Source organism: Pectinophora gossypiella, chromosome 19 (assembly GCF_024362695.1).
Source record: "Pectinophora gossypiella chromosome 19, ilPecGoss1.1, whole genome shotgun sequence".
Lineage (NCBI taxonomy): Eukaryota > Metazoa > Arthropoda > Insecta > Lepidoptera > Gelechiidae > Pectinophora > Pectinophora gossypiella.
The window spans coordinates 9,046,918-9,064,478 of record NC_065422.1 but is presented as its reverse complement, the minus strand read 5'-3'; the positions used below and the strand labels follow the sequence as shown (position 1 = coordinate 9,064,478).

Genomic DNA, 17,561 nt, shown 5'->3' with positions numbered 1-17,561 from the left:
AACGCACAGTGCGCGTGCCTAAGGAAAAAATAAAACGGTGGACCACTATGGCCACGTGCCGATGGTTAAACTTTTTTTTCTTTTTAATTATTCCGCCGCGCATTCGACCAGAAAAAACAAATAGCTTGACGAAGAGTTTTGAATTTCGAACATCCTTCCTTTGTTGTGAGATCGTAGGTTGATTCTTCGAGAATAGATGAAGATTCTAATTCTAGAACGAGTTGAAGACTTAAAATGTCCTTTATCGTAAGGCGTTTATTGTAATTCGTTCAAGATTAATTAACGTGGCCTTGACGGCAATGAATTTATTGAAGGTTTGACATTTAGTTCAACGGCAGGCAGCTGCGTTACGAATTGTTTGCAATCATTTGCAATTAACTATTGCCGTGGCTTCTTCAGAGGCAGATGTCTAGCCGTGTATGGCAGTGCACACGCGCCAACCGTCATATATTTTTTTAATTTTCCTAGGTCCTAGACACAAGCCTATTACGCCAGGAATATAAAATATTTTTATTAAGGCTATTAACAGCGTAATGCCATTACTATTCTGATAGTTATATCGTGTAATGGGTGTATGTTTATTATGTTGAAGAAATTGGATTTTATTGGAATATTTTAGTTTATTTTTTGAACAATCCGCAGTGGTATGTGTGGGTTTTTAAGTTCAAAGACTGAGTAGAAATGTTTACCATCATAATTTATTTTCAAGATTTTCATCGCATCCAATTGAATTTTCTATCTATTGTTACGGTTGATTTATAATAAGTATTGTTGCACTGTGAGTCATGGAATGATCTAATATAGATCAGCCTATTCACGATTGTTATGAAGAACCATGGTAATTTTAGTCATATATTATGGTCTATTATCTCAAATGCGTGGTAGAAACCGATGCGTCGTAAATGCAGTGATTATGCAGTGATTGTTCTTAAGGTCCTATCTCACTGTGACAGTACGGTGGTAGTCACCGGTCGAACCATCAACAAAATGTATACCAGACCTAGCGGCACGGCCGCCGCGCCGCACGCGGTGCGAATTATATCGAGGGCTTCGACCAATAGCCGTGCGACGTCTATCTACCCACGTAGATAGCATTCGCTGCGTTTATCATCTTGGTTGACTACTCTTAAGCCTTTAAAGCCATTAGAGCATGGTAGTGTACCTATTTTTTTTAAAGACCATTATTTGGACGTATAATTTTTGGTATTTTATCATGGAAATTCCTAAGGCATAAGGCTTATCTACAAGTCAAAGAATTCTCTTTGTTTGTCTCCTGTACTCTGTACTCCTAATGTGGAGACTTAATCACCATCTTGGTATTTGCACGTGCAACTCTTTTCTCTGAGAACTGCATTGCTGCATAGCTGGAATGCAGCCAGTAATACTCTTAATAATGTTAATTTTATCGTACAATGCTTAATGTATGAAGAGCTAGATAAATAATGTTAAAGAGTTCTTTAACACTTGGGTCATTGGTAAGAATAAAACTTTCGTTAAATTAAGAAAAGAACACTCATTTCCACGGGGATAAGTAACCATAGTATATTTACTCCTTTAAATGTACCTAATGATTAATTTGACAGCAGGAACAAAATACAATATATATATATATATACATACAGCCTAAAGTGAAAGAGTATAATATTATTATTCAGAGACCTGTCATTCCAATTCGATTTACAAATAATTCGCAGGACCCCTTAAAAAAAATAATTATCTTTTTTACTTATTGCTCGACAGTCAAGACTAGATTAAAATTGGAACGTACACAGTAATTATGTTTTTTTTTGTGATTATTGATGGAAGTTTGAAATGAATGTTTTGCACCATTGCTTTTCCCCACACCACTTCCCATGCTCCAGATATCTGAACTAGTCTTCTTAAGAGTAAATCTTGAGAAGTCGATAATAAGTAACTATCGGTACCTGTATCCGGTTTTTGCTAAGATCTTTATAAATAGTACCTGCCTTACAGCTGGCCAGTGACAGCAACTTCCGTTGAAAGGAAAATGGCGCCAAGTTTCTAAACGATGTAGGAACCTGATAAATTATAACCTTTTAAGGTTTTCTGGTTATATATTAGGCACAGCGGTTTTCTTAAAAGTAAGTAAGAAAGAAATATTAATAAAATTTCTTGTGTTGTACGCCACATTACATACTTAAACGAAAACACAAAGAAAAAGAAACAAAACAATAATACAACAATAAAAAAAAAATACTTACTTAACATAGAGAGTGGAGAGTCTAACTTAAACTTAGTCTCATATTCCGTCTAATGTGATTAACATTTTTTTTTATCCTTTTATCTCTGATAATAATATGACCTTACATGGAAAGTACATTGTTTTTTTTTTTAAATAAACTTTCTCAAGCATGATGATTGATTTGTTAATATCTCCTGCGTCTCGGTGGATGTCAATGAGACGAGATGCCGCTATCTAATCGATTCCAGCCGATATCGATACAGATTACGAAATTATCTCGAGATAGCTAGGTTACTGCGTGATAGAGTTGTTGGAAATAAGATGAATATTACATTGATCTTAAAGGCATTATTATAATAATTGCATGGATGAAGCGTATGTTACTTTTTCAATAATATAAGTACCTATTGGTTTTTACTGGATTGAAAAGTTTAGCAAATTAAGTTTGGCGCGGTTTCGTTGTGTGCTAAAATAATTGTCTACTTATAAAGTAAACTAAGTACGTAGTATCACTTATCTATTGTTGTTCTATTTTATTTGGTTTGTTTATAAAATGTGTGGTTCTAGGTTAACGAACAAGGAACGTACCTTTGTTTGAGAAGTTTCATTCTATTTGTTGATTTTTTTTACATTCGAAAATTTTGTATTTGAAGACATACTTACATACATAAAATAAACAGCCAATATACGTCCCACTGCTGGCACAGGCCTCCCTTCAATCAACCGGAGGGGGTATGGAGCATACTCCACCACGCTGCTCCTCGGTGGGTTAATGGATGTGTTTTTTATTTATATACTTATAATTCATTTATTTAATAGGTAACTAAACCTTACCAATTACCTATTAACACCTACGGAATATATTCGCACAACTTGCCTTCACTTTAGGTGGGTAACTTAAAAAAAAACTTAACTGCAATTAGGTAGTTACTAATGGATCGTTTAGACGAATGAGAACAAATGAGTCAATAATAAATGACAACTAAATGGAGTTAAGTACTGCAGGTTACTGCAGTCATACATTGGAATGCGCCGTGATCACCTGCAGTATTGCGCACGAGTTGAATATCAACAATTGTCGGCCCTTAGGGCTGTGGCAGATCAAATAGCATCCAACTGCACACTTTAACTTTTATTGAAGAAAAATAATGTAATTTCGTGGAACCCTAAAAACTTCTACGGAAGTTACGGAACCCATATCGGAAATCGATGTTCTATGAAATTGTTTTGAGAGAAGAGCGTTTCCCAGTGACGAATCGGCAACCGTTGTCGTGCTACATAAATTTCATCAAAATTAGTTCAGCAGATTAGAATTAGTTCACATGTACACACGTACAGAAATAATTCGTTATATATTTACAAGTGTAAGAAGTGATCATAATTGTCTTTATTTGAAGTTTTGGACTGTTTACTCTTGCTGCTTATCTGCATGAAGTCGACTGCGAAGAACCAGCTAAATCCGGTTTATGTAAAGTAACAGCATCGATGTTGAAATATCCGTTCCTCAAGTCTCTTTAATCGTGTAATATATAATATATCTTTATACATATAATGCACATGTAATACGGTAAACCCTTTCAAGGTATCTATTATGACATAAAAGCTTTCAAACTGTCGTAAATAGGAATAAAGGTTTGAATATAGTGTTCGAGTTAGTGGCGATTCTATAAAGTAGTTGTCACATAAAATTATGATTTAGGTTCTATAGACCTTCTGCTTGTATTAAGTTGTTTAATAAGCTGTCCTTCAACTGAAATAGTTTATAACGGTAGGTACTGCATTGAAGCTTATCTTTCACCGAGAGATGTAGTATTTACTATTATGGTATCATACACCAAGGTATAGCTATTCCATTCCTTTCTTGTTTACTTTTGTCCGTACAACCGACAGGTTGTACTAATATGTGATGTTTTTATTTGGTAAAGTTATGGTAAGATAATCTTAATAATCGTCACATTATTTAGATTAAATTGTCTTAAGTAGCTACTTGTTGGTTTCGGCTCCACACACGCCTTACAAAAATTCGGAACTCTGCTGTTCCGAGATGTGGAAATGACAAACACAATAATAATATTTATTGTATATAAAAAGTTTATAAACTTAATACTATGTTGTACGGTTCAAGATACAACAGCCCCCGCGGCACGGTTACCGTGCCGCGCGCGCGCGCGGTTCGAATTTTATCAACGGCTTCGACCAATAAACGCAGTAAATGCTATCGTAGATAGACGTCGAACGGCCATTGGTTAAAGCCCTCGAGATATGCCTATGGTTGCCGTGTCGCGAAGGCTGTTCCATCTTTAGCCGTACAACATACATACCCTTCTGATCTCAATAAATCTTATTACTCGCAGAGGTTGCACAATCGGGTGGGCTTCAGGCTGGGATTTTACGCGTTCAAACAGTTTAAAAAAAAACATAATTACGCTCCCTAGCTAGAAAAGCTCGCGGTATAGCCTCTGTGTACACTCAACTTTAACATGATAGTAATCGTTAGATCTTCGATACGTGCGCGTTATCTGTTATCAAGGTCGACTGCCTATTACCCCATCATTAGTTTGTAATCTATATAACCAGGGCCGATAGATATATGTCGCGTGCGCGATAAATAACAGGTATATCGCGTCGCGCTACAATTGAGTACAAACACTGTCGTATGTCGCATACACTTCTATGGCCCAGATTTCTAGACACAAATAGTTGAACAATGGGGTTTGGTTTTTAAAGTATATTCGATCTTACGGCTATATTTTGGCATACTTGTACATTTATTGATTCATTAATTTCCAACTAATACAGTAGGTACGTAGATCTATTATGTATTGTTAACAACAGTGTGTGTTTATCGACAAACACCTGGACGTTTTATCATATCAACTATGTTTCAAGTCAAACTATTGTTAACACATTTCTGTGATTTGCGGGAAACTGAATATCCTGTTTCTAAATTATATATATTCTTTGCAATATCTAGTATTTGTCTAGTATTTGTGACCACCTAAGTGAGAAACATCTATCACCAATCGACGTATTCGACGATTATCATGTTCTTATTAAGTACTTATTACCATTACTTATGTTATAGTAGTTTAAGCAAGTGTTCACGTAATCACATTCCATCTACAGACTACTCCCTAATCTCCATATAATACATAGTTATCACTAATCACTGCCACACGCGTTACTTTAACCAGTAACTGATTAAAAACTCGACTGAGATATCCATTATAATTATAGACGCTACAATTTTCCACTTTCTACAAGTTTAACGACTGAAATTATCCCCTAAGTGCGTATAATACGACAATTATAGGTACATAAACTTGTATTCGTTATCACTGCCAAGCAAAACTAGAAGTCGCAAGAAAATAACGATAGGTTAGGTACAAATGGTAAGTGCAATCAAAGAGCAGTCACTGAGCCCAGCGAATTATTTGTAAAAAGTGGTGAAATTATGAACCATTAGCTGTCATAAAATTTATGTTTTTGTAGGTGTTTTAGTCTATTACAGAAACGATATGTAATCAGGAGGTCTTAAGTGCAACCAGTTAATTTATTACTTTGCAAGAAACTGATTGGAATTTAGCAGCAGTAAACTTGGGGTGTGCAGCGCTTTCTTCAGTAGGAAGTACCCAGTAACGTGCCAATCCCGGGAGTTTTCCCAAAGTGGGAACGAACTTCTGCAAAAAGATCTTTATTACCTAGTCTTTAGGCAGATGAATGAAATTTGAAAAGGGAGCAGCCTTCTTCTTCTTATCGTGTGGGTTGTGAGGTGGAATATCAGCCTCATCAACCCTGGTGTCAGAGTTATTATTCAGCCGCCAAAGGCCCCTGACGTGGCTCATGTAACTACATACTTACATCAGTAAGTAGTAACCGGGACCAACAGCTTAACGTACCTTCCGAAGCAGCGATCATCTTTCGGACAATCAGGTGATCAGCCTGTAATGTCCTAACCAAACAAGGGATCACGAAGTGATTTTTGTGATATGTCCCCACCGGGATTCGCACCCGGGGCCTCCGGATCGTGAGCCCAACGCTCAACCACTGGACCACGGAGGCCGTTAGGGAGGGAGCAGCCAGTGTCCTCACTATAAAGAGTTTTAACAACGGGAACATGCCGGGAACTTTGGGAACATTCATGAGAACGGCACATCACTTCTCGTGCCAGCAGCTTAGTCCTATGTACATAAGATGGATACAGTGAACCTCATGGTGACAGGTGAGCATTCATCATATTTTATAGGACACTTTTTGTTACTAGAGGTATATTACTTGCAATTTTTGAAAGTAAAGCGTCCTGTGTTAAAAGGAAAGCGCTAATGAGACAAAAAATCCCATTAGTTCTGCCGATCTAGTGGGACTAAAGGAGTAAGCCCTCTGAGATTATGATGTTTTATTAAATATGGTTATAAATAGTTAAGACAAGTTTACCAGGTGCATTTTTTTTGCCAATAAGATACAGAACAGCTTGTAATAATATCGACTTCGTATTTAATCAATTTTGCGTTGTAAGTGTACATATTTTATTAATGTACTGTGATCTTACTAGTAAATTGTACTACGTATTTACTACGTTACATTTATTATTTTATAAAGAAACAAAAATATTATTATGTTACATTATAATTATATCAACATACATTACCTATTATGATAATTCGTTTATCCATATCTGCTTGTCGTAGAGAAATGTAGTATGCATAAGAACTCTGAATAGTTCTGGAAGTGCATTACTTAAGCTAGAAGGCAACTGTCTCCACTTAAGGATAATGCTAAGGGATAATGTTAAAGGAATGTCGGTTATTGTAGTGGCTGAGTCTACACTGACAGAGAGTGACTCATTTGAATGCTGGCTACTTTGTGAGCTTAGTAGATACCTCTGAATGTACTCAATACTTATATCGTCTTAGACTGATGATGAAACTCTTTAAGAAGTCAAAAAATAAGTTATGAAAAAGATTGTGACTAAATGACAGTAGAAGCGCTTTTGATGATGATGATACGTATAGATAGATCTGTAACCTCTTTGTAAAATATAAACGATCTGCTTTTGTAAGTAAGTATTTCGAAAAACTTTGTAAATATTTAAATCATCGTAATTTATTACTGCGCAATAATTGAATTCAAGGAAGGAGTTGACAATCGGCCATTTTGTTTTAGAATCCCGATGAATCAGTTTGAATTCCGAACACGTAGCGTGATCGTGGCTGACCGCAGCGCCTCCGTGTTACGTTCAGAAACACACGACAGACGGGCGCTACTTACATTACTTACAAGCCATTTAAATCGAGGAAGCTTACTTGTCACTTTTTACGAACATTCCCCGCTAATCGAACCCAATTATCTTCATCAACTGAAATTTTACGAACTTTTAAAGGATTTATGTAATGTTTCTCGTCCAATTAGCAGAGTTGCAAATGAAAATACCTAAGTACTGAAACTAAGTAGCTGTTTAACCTGTCAGATTTACAGTCACGAGTATGAAAATTGATTATCAAATATATTACGTAGGTACGTGTCCATCTATTAGGTACCTATTTCGTAATTATTGATGAACAGATCTGATAGACCGCATTGAATATCATTGGGCACCGATAGTTAACAAAATATATCGTGACTTAAGCAATTAATGCGTAGAAATTTAAAAAAGACCTATTTTCGCGAAACTATAAGCGTTACCAGTTTTGAATTATGCAACACGCATCACAGCAACACGGTTATAAGTCGTGCTTGCTCCCTTGTAGAACTCGAAATTGTCTATGACGTATTGAGGTTAACGTTAGCATAGACATAGTGACAATGGGCACTGTGCAAGAGAACTTACATTAATCACTAGACGAGTCTTTGGAATTTCATATCAAACCGGTAACAATACAATTACAAATTACAACCGAATATTTGTTACAAAACTTACCTAATCACGGGTCGTTAGAAGTCACACGGTTGACTCATGCCGTATCAATGCCGTGTAATTATAGAAGAAAAAATTTTTAGCCCCGTAGCATAGAAAGTATTATTTGTGTTCACACGAAAATCAATTGAGCGAACCTTCCTGCATGGATTGACACCTCCGGCGATCAAAATACCATTATTTACATATTAGAAGAAAATTGACACCTTACTACTTTATCAAAGGGGCTACAAGCTACGTGTAGATGCCGTAATTTGAAAAGAAAGTTGACAACGGAATACTTTAAATTACTTAAATTATTAGGTAAGTAAGTAGGTAGGTACTTACTATGTTTCTTATTTAGTGGACAAATTTTTAAAATATGTTAGTAGGACGTTATTAAAAGTAATTACTAACAAATTATGCCAGCTAGTTCTGAATAAGAATCAATGATTGCATAGATAAAATCGGATTTAAAAATACGGTTAGCTTGACGTATAGGGAGTGTCATTCATACGACGAGTACATAGCGGCAGTATGTCACACAATGACACCGTTCTAAATGAGAATGCAATGCATTGTGATTGTCACAGATTGTATCCCATCCTGTTAATTCAACAAATAATGCATCGGGAACAGAAAGGATTGCAAGAATATGTAGTTATTAACATAAATTACTTTTTAAAATCTTTTACAGTGATGAAACTTATATACTTATATCAAATTGTCAGTAATGATTCAAACCATGCCTATAGTAATTATATTTATCTTCTGGGTTCATAAGGCAAGTAAAAAGGTACTGGGGCTATAGATAGATATAACCTGGATTACATGCTAGTCTTGTAAACTGGATTGGTTCCTTACCTAAAAGGATTTACTAACCAGTTGTTGAAAAGCGAAGCAAATTCAAATTTAAAGATATCTTTATTCAGTAGGTAACAAAGACTATAACTAATGACAATGTAGACTGGTTGTCTATAACTATGTTACATAGTTACAGTTTGAATCGACATTTTTACATAACGAACGTCCTGTCTGCCTAAAACTACTGCAGCTTCTCACAACCTGTATAGCCGGGGAAAAGAAGATGCAAGAAAAACCTCAGCTCAGGGCCCTGGACATTCTTTAAAAAAACGTAAACCTTCCTTCCTTCAACAAGTTTATCTATGATACTTAATTACGTTGAATAAATGATTCTGATTTCTGAAAAACTTAAAATATATTTTATATACAAACAAAATAAACTAAAAAACTCTAGAAGGTAACAAAGCATCAGGGACTTCGCATTTACACGTGTTTCTTATAAGCTTCTAAAAAGTAAAAGATACTTAAAAGCAAAAAAAATCTAAGTCTATGCTTAAAAGTGTCTAACTAGGACATTAAACAATCGAAGCCTTTCGTATACGTTTCCTAGTCGCTGTTGTCACAAACGAAATAAGAGCCATTTTAAAAGTGCTGTTGTATTCAAATATTCATCAAATTGATCTTTGATTGGCTCTTTTGGGCGTGCAAATTAAATGTACACAAATTCGCCAGATGTGTATGTGTGTGAATTAAATGGCAACACAGAAAAAGAAACAATATAAAAAAAAATCTTAAGTGGGACATCGTAAAAGTTCACAGTCTGACTCAGTGGTGACCGCACGATGACTGGGTGACTCCCATTCATGATCTGAGTGCCGGTTCGGTTCTCGGGGAATGTCGAACATGTTCTGAGAACAATCTTACCGAGCTTTAGGAAGATTAATGTTATGACTCACGATGTTCATAAACGGAGGTTGAATGACTTATCTGGCTTTTGAGAGGATATAATACGAATTGATATTGTTTTTTTATTTCCTTTTTATTTAAATAATTTTATTTTCCGAATTTAAATAATCAATATAAAAATAATATTAAAACGCATCTTATCGACTTTATTTCTACTGTTACTGGTAATAAATTTATTTTATTCTTATTCTTTTAATTCAAGTAGAAATAAATTCGAACGCATCATAACGAATATATTTACGGCCTCCGTGATCCAGTGGTTAAGCATTCTGCTCCCGATCCAGAGGTCCCGGAATCGAATCCCGGTGGGGACAAATCACTTTGTTTTTTGTCCCCACCGGTTTTGGTTAGGACATTGCAGGTTGATCACCTGATTATCCAGAAGTAAGATGATCCGTGCTTCGGAAGGCAGGTTAAGCCGTTCGTCCCGGTTACTACTTACTAACGTAAGTACGTAGCCGTTATTTGAGTCACGTCAGGGGCCTTTGCCGGCTCAATAATAACCCTGACACCAAGGTTGATGAGGTTGGTCATCCACCTCACAACCCACATAAAAAAGTAGGTAAAAGAAGAAGAACGAATATATTTCTACTCGAGAACCTATTATGAAATCCTAAATGCGACCTTGTACTCTGGTAATTTTGAGTCCGTAACACATAATTTTATATTTATTCACAAATAAGAATTTAAAAACGAAAACCAGTTCATAAATGGTTGTTTTGCTGTCAAAACATAAAAAACGTGGACAAAAACAACACAATACCTTGTAATTAATTTATTATGAGTGATCTTACTTATACACATGTCCTTAACAACATGTCTAGACATATCTATGCTTATGTTTGTTCGGCTCTTGGTTTGTGTGGACTGTATATGTAGATGGTGATACGTAGTTACATAATCAACCTATGTAAGATTGACTGAGAAAGAGAGAATCTTCGGACTCTCCCCTATTTATTCCTACGGCTAATTCTGGAAAAATTACATCTTAAAAGTATTTTCCGGATTCAACAACAACGCGGACGGACACTTTGTTTCAACGGATATTTTGTTTATAATAATATGTGTGTTGTTATAATTGTAGTTGAATGGAATGTACTTGTTTATGTATTTTTAATTTATAATACAAGATTAAAATTACTTTTACAACAACGCTAGCTTGACGGATTTAAGTTGAAAAATAACCCGAAATTTACTGACTGCTTAGGTACTACTGGCAATAGTTGAAATAAATAATTTTACAGATTTTATGAAACTTTAAGGTTAAATTAATGGTCTTATTATCTTTAGCCTGAGTTTATCTTTTGCTCGCCTCAAATACCATCTACAGAAAAAAGTATCTAAGTGTTAATTAATGTACGTAATTGTGTGATTTTTAATTTTTATAAATAGGTTAAGGTATGTACATATATTTCTATGGGTCTTAGTTACTTACCTGATACAAATAAATTGGCACAATAATTACGCAAAGCATTTGCTTTCAAAGTTTAAGTTGTTATCGTGTTATATTTATTACACTACTAGCGACTCCGCGTGGAGTTCTAGTTTTATGCTTCTAACTTGAAAAATACTGTCACCCCAATCCCCGTTTTAAACCCTTAGGGGATGAATTTGTAAAAATACCCTTTAACTGCTTCACGTCTCCTCTGCTTTTGCTGTTTCACGTCATTTAGGAAGCTTCCGTGATGAGTGAGTCAGTCAGTGACCTTTTGCTTTTATATAGTATACTTATAGATAATGTAACTAATAGTAAAAGTATTGTACTTAGTAATTGTTATATAATATTTTCTCGCACTTGTTTAAGTTCATTACGTTATTGTACATTACTTTCTAAAGAGTTGATGGTTCAATCCGACTACTTCCCACGATTTTTTAACGAAATGAAACATGGCGCTTTTTGCTACCTACATTCTCAAATTGCTCCTTTCGTTTATTACAGAATTGCATTTTTTAAACTACTTTGAAATAGTTCCTCTGCTTGCCCTTTTTCTTTTTTATAATACGTTTTTGATTATTATTACTTAAAACTGTATTTATTGCGAGTATAACTTCTTAAGTCAATGTCGTCTACAGCCGTCGTCAGTGTACCAGCCAGACACAAATTAAAACTATGAAATCCCTACTCTGTAATTCACCATAAAGTACATTAATCATCATCAATTTAAGAGCCACGCTCTTGTCAGTGCAGCATTTTCCATACTACTTTTTTAGGGAAAAAGAAAGTACATTATTTCATATAAATCTCAAAAGCATGCGTATCGAGCCGGTTAAAAAAATATTTTCAATTTTAGAAATATGAAAGATATTACATAACATCTAAGTAGGACGTAGGTATCTAACATAGCATTACGATAAATCTTTTTAGGTGCAGTTGTGTCCATCTAGATAGACATTTTGAATTACTTTTATAGTTTTTTGTAATAAAAACAGTTACGATAGGTACCGAAATAAATTTACTCACTATTTATACGTCATTTTGGATCAATCAATACCGTTTTTGTTTTTGGAATAAACCATTGACAATATAGATGGCGTTGTACAGTTTAAAAGTGTATAGAATTATGTTTCTACCTATATTGCTTCTCTTTATTATGATCACAATAATAACGGGTGGAAGATGTATTGTGCCTGGATATAGTAACAAGCTAACAAGGGTCATTTATACCCAAAACAAAGATAAATGATGCATTATGTTTGTATCCATGAAATTAGAAGGCTAAACGAAGGCAAATCTGTACAGCGCCATCTATATTTATTCAAATCAAATCAAAAAATCAAATCAAATAAATTTATTTGCGAGAACACATAAAATACAAAAAGGAACATAGCCTAGAATTAATTACATTAGAATGTAGTAACGTACTTGGGGGTTAAAATGGCCACATCGAAGCAATCATCTAAGAAAGCAATATTGCCATTTGACATTTGCGCATATAAAAGTAAGTGCGCAATGCAAACATATGTCAAATAGCAATATTGCTTTCTTAGATGAATTGCTTCGATGTGGTCATTTAACCCCTCTTATTATTAATTATTATGGATGGTTTTCACAAAGCCGTGTCGGACTCACCTGCCAACCGGGCGACACTTTCACGGAAGCGTGGAAAGCGATACGACCTGTAAGGAAATCATACATATTAGTTGCAACAGACTCTTTTCTATTTATATACAATATTAGAAAACTTTCCTCTAGATTGCTTTACTACAAGAAAATTGCGAGGTTTCTTTTACCTAGTCGGAGTGTAGAGGCGCTTATAAATACACTATTCATAATACGTATGTAGGTAGGGTAGGTACTAATTTTAAGGGCGACGAAACACTTTTTTATAAAATAAAATAAATGGATTTATTTTGTCCCACGATCTTTTAATTTTTATAAATAATACAGATTAATATTTTTTTCTTATGTTTCTTTTTCCTATTTTATCGTTCTTTTTTACGTGACTTTTTGTAGGTAAAGCCACTTGTGGCATTAGGGTGATTCTTATTCTTACGTTTTTTTGTGTGAGTTGTAAGAATTGTATATGTTTTTTAGGAAAATCGGTGACCCCTGAATTATTTTACTTAGGTAATTACTTCTAGTATCGTGTCCGGATATAATTTTTGCCATAAAATTATTAGATATTATATTTAAAAAAATTAGAAGTCATAAATGTCACGGAACGTGTCGTGTGAGATTGCCAGAATTGCAGATAAAATGTTTTTTTCTGAAGATGTGGCATGTTATTTTTCGATATATTACAACAACTATGCAAGACGAACCTTTGTTCTATAAGACTGTTTAACAAAATATATAAATAATGCACACTATTTATGATTTTGAACAACATACATTTTGTGAGCAGTTTTTGTGTCACGACCGTGTGCGACACTTTAAAATTGCAATACTCGGTAGAAATAAATCTATGACATTGACAACCATTTCTAAGTTTTTTTAGAACGGCAACAATATCATCTTGTTAGTATTGCAAATGGCTAAGAGCGTTGAGACCAGTATAAAATCAATCTGCTTTTACATTTTAAAAAAAGGACAACCTTAACTCGTCAACGCCGTGTAAGAGTTTTAAACTTAAGTATCAGTGTTACACCATTGTTTGAAAAGTAATATGCACGTCATACAGTGTAGTTTAAAATAATTACTTAAGATTTACAGTATCGTAGATAGCTTTTGGGTTATATCGAACACGTTTCAAATTGTCACGACCATGTAATGATAAAAATGACACAGCCGTGGACTTTTTAAACACATGGTTGTGACATATAATGCACGATCGTGACATTCTTTTTTATTTCAATAATTTTGTGGGTTTTGTTGCTTTTATAAATTATATTATTGTTTGATATGCTTACACACGAGTACTTACTTTACTAGTCCATATAGATCCTAGTATAGGGCAAGGGCCTCTTCCAAGATATTTGGAAGGAAATTATTCATAGCCACACTAGGCAGGGGTTTTTAGGCGGTTGTATGGTATTGTTACGGAAGTGGATTTCGGGATTGGAACGAAACTAACTGAGTTCAAGAAGAAACATTTGTTGGTCAAATTGTTAGTATAAATAACGACAACCCTGATCCCCCTTACTACACTAAATTTACTAAGAAGAAGTATCATAGCGTGATATCAGGAGACACGGTCTTTACCTGGAATAGCAACGATTCTGCAGATCTTGGCCCTGAAGTTCCCAGTAGAAATAACCTCCTTAGAGGAGGCCTCGACAGCTATTAACTCCCTCACGGATCACGTGAGGTCAGTTTTGAACGAAAGTTCAGCACAGGTTCTGGAGATGGAAGACCATCGCTGGAAACTGCCTACCGACATCCATGAGAAAAACGCAGCCGGGTGGCGCATATGATTTCAATCGCACCGAGGAATGTCGTCGTCATTTGCGTCTCTTGCAGCATACTGTAAGAAAACGTATTAATGACAAGCGACAGAATTGGTGGAATAATCTTTTGAGCGGCATTGAGCCCCACCACCAGGCCATCTGGCAGCTGTCTAGGTCTCTTCAAAAGGATACGGTTGTTCCTACTCCTCCTCTCAATAGGCCTAACCAACCCCCCGCTTTTGACGATGACGAAAAAGCCGAATGCCTTGCCGACAGTCGCGAAGCCCAATGCTCGCCCAGCACTCTCCCTATCGATCGTAGGCACCGCTTGACGGTGAACTCTGAAGTTCAGCGTAGGGCTTCTGCACCGATCCTCCTCTTCCACAGGTCACTGAGGAAAAGGTACTAGGTATCATCAAAAAATTTCAAACCCGAAAAGCCCCTGGTTCAGACGGTATCACGAATCGTGTCCTTAAAAACTTCGGTGCTCCCCTCATCTGTTTACTAACGGCAATATTCAACGTTGCCATGAGCAACTGCGTCAAAGAAGTCAAAGAAGCAATTGTAATTGGTATACCAAAGCCTGGGAAACCTAAAAACGAACCTTCGAGTTACCGCCCCATAAGTCTCCTCAATACCATGGGGCAGATTTATGAGCGGCTCATATTTGCTGGATTACGGGACTACGCCGAATCCAATAGTCTTATTCCACCAGAGCAGTTTGGTTTTAGCTTCATTTGCGGATGATACAGCCATCTATTCTTCGTGCCGTGGTCGAGTTATGACGACTGGAATTCTCCAACGCGCGGCCAATGCCTTGGGCAAGTGGTTTCGCAAATGGAGAATCGAGGTAAACCCGGAGAAAAGTGTAGCGGTGTACTTTTCAAAGAGCTATTATAACACGCCACGGTCACGCCGTCAACTTAAAGTCATCAAGATGTTTGGCAAGCCGATTGGAAGGAGTAAGTCAAATATCTCGGCGTAGTCTTAGATAGACGTCTTACTTTCAAGGCCCATATCAAACGCAATCGTGCGCATTTGTAATGGGCCGTCTTCATTGTCTCCTTAACAAGCGTAGTAAATGTCCTTTAGGAATAAGGTGAAATTCCGTCCGATCATGACCTATGCAGGGGTAGTTTTCACTCACGCGAGTCCCTCTCAAATCCACCGTCTACAGGTAATACAAAATCGTTTTATGTGGAAAGCCACGGGAGCTCCGTGGTTCCTTCGCAATGAAAATCTGCACATTGACCTAGGTCTGCCAACCATTGCCCAATGGCTCAACTTAGCTTCAAAACGTTTTTTCGATTCTGCTTCACACCACCCAAATCCCCTGGTAGTTGCGGCTTCCGAATACATCCCGCTTAGGGACGGTACTGAAAAGTACTCTAGCCATAGAGGCAGCCAATCAGCTCGCGACACCAAACACTTCAGGGCCCCGATACTGACCCCGCCGGCGTGGTGGACGACTTCCTTCAATACAGCGCTTATTGTTATCGACCCGCTTGGGTCGATTAACTCTTTCAAATATTTTTCTTCTCAGACGACGCCCTGAGCCGAGGTTCGAGCCCACCTGGCCACCCTCAGGCCTGTTGTCTAAAACATTGTACCGGATGAGAGCCTTCAGCGCTCCCCATTTGTCCGGCCAAGTAGTTAATGCCATCTGCGGCAAATGTACAATAAGTAAAAAAGGTCCTGAAGACGTTGTTTCTGTTTTGCAAGAACCCCCTACTGGTAGGCGAAAGTATAAAGGTTTTTGTTTCCACATCATTTGCAGATAAGAGAGCATTACAGTTTTTAAATATAGGATTTTACTTTTTTATGACGCGATCTCAATTATTGTGATTTAGTTAAGTATCTCATAATCAGAAAGAAGATTACCAAATAAATACTTTTGATTAAACCAATTAAATAAATAAATAATAAACGTTTATTGGATCAATTCAAGTTAGGTACATTGCAGATTACAGTGCATAAAAATAGTAAGTATCACCAAATTCTACTTTTTCAAGCATACACAATGAAAGAACGGACGGAACGGAATTCAGTGTTTGCTTACTGCCTAATCACTCCAATCAATTGAGACAAAAAACTAAGATGACAAAAAAATAACAGCAACAGTTACAATGAAAAATGCAAAACAGTCACATCCATGTCATATTGTGTCACAGCCATGTTTAGTGATGTCACGACCGAGGCACAAATGTCACAACCGTGTTTTTCTACCCTTGTTTTTTAATATTCCTGAGGGTATTAAGCTTGTCCATATGCATCTAAAATATGCTTTTGTCATAAACTTTTGATTTGCATCATAAAAACTCATAAAAATATATATATTTTTTTTTTGGGTTCTCTGAAATCTATTTAAGAATTACCCATTAACTACTTGACGATATTATTATTTGCGATAATACCTACGCTATGTCAAAGATTAACAAGGTCCAAATAAGAGTAATTTACCTTAAAACGTTTTCTAACGCCTTCGAAACATAAATACGCAAATGTATTTACAGTAGTAATATTCAAAGGTACTAAACTGTAACAAAATATTCTCACGGTATTAAACAGCTTAAGGCTAAAGGAAACTTGGGAGGCTTGAAGGCTTGAATTGAAGTTATTATCGGTAATGTTTACAATTACTGACATTTCGCTTGTAATGATACTGGTCTAAGCAAAATCGTAAATAATAATACACTAGAATTAAGCCAGGAAACTAATTCAATTGATTTACCAACTTGAAAAAACATATTATTATCTTATGTAAGTATTTTAAACGTATGTACGTATACCTGTGAAATTTGGCTTACGTCGTGTTCAGAAGCTCGCTTAGATTAACTATACGAATATTATGCAATTCCAACAATATTA

At 36.0% G+C, this 17,561-nt stretch overlaps 1 protein-coding gene across 2 annotated transcripts in view; it reads right to left on the bottom strand.

The window, feature by feature from the left end:
• The window catches only part of LOC126375634 (uncharacterized), a 62,753-nt gene that overhangs the window by 19,831 nt on the left and 25,361 nt on the right, over window positions 1-17,561 (bottom strand). The window contains exon 2 of one of the 2 annotated variants that reach the window (XM_050022656.1): window positions 12,937-12,983. The exons of the other annotated variant lie outside the window; for it this stretch is intronic. The gene's annotated coding sequence lies outside the window, so the exon portion shown is untranslated. The remainder of the gene's footprint in view (window positions 1-12,936; window positions 12,984-17,561) is intronic. 2 annotated transcript variants of the gene reach the window in all.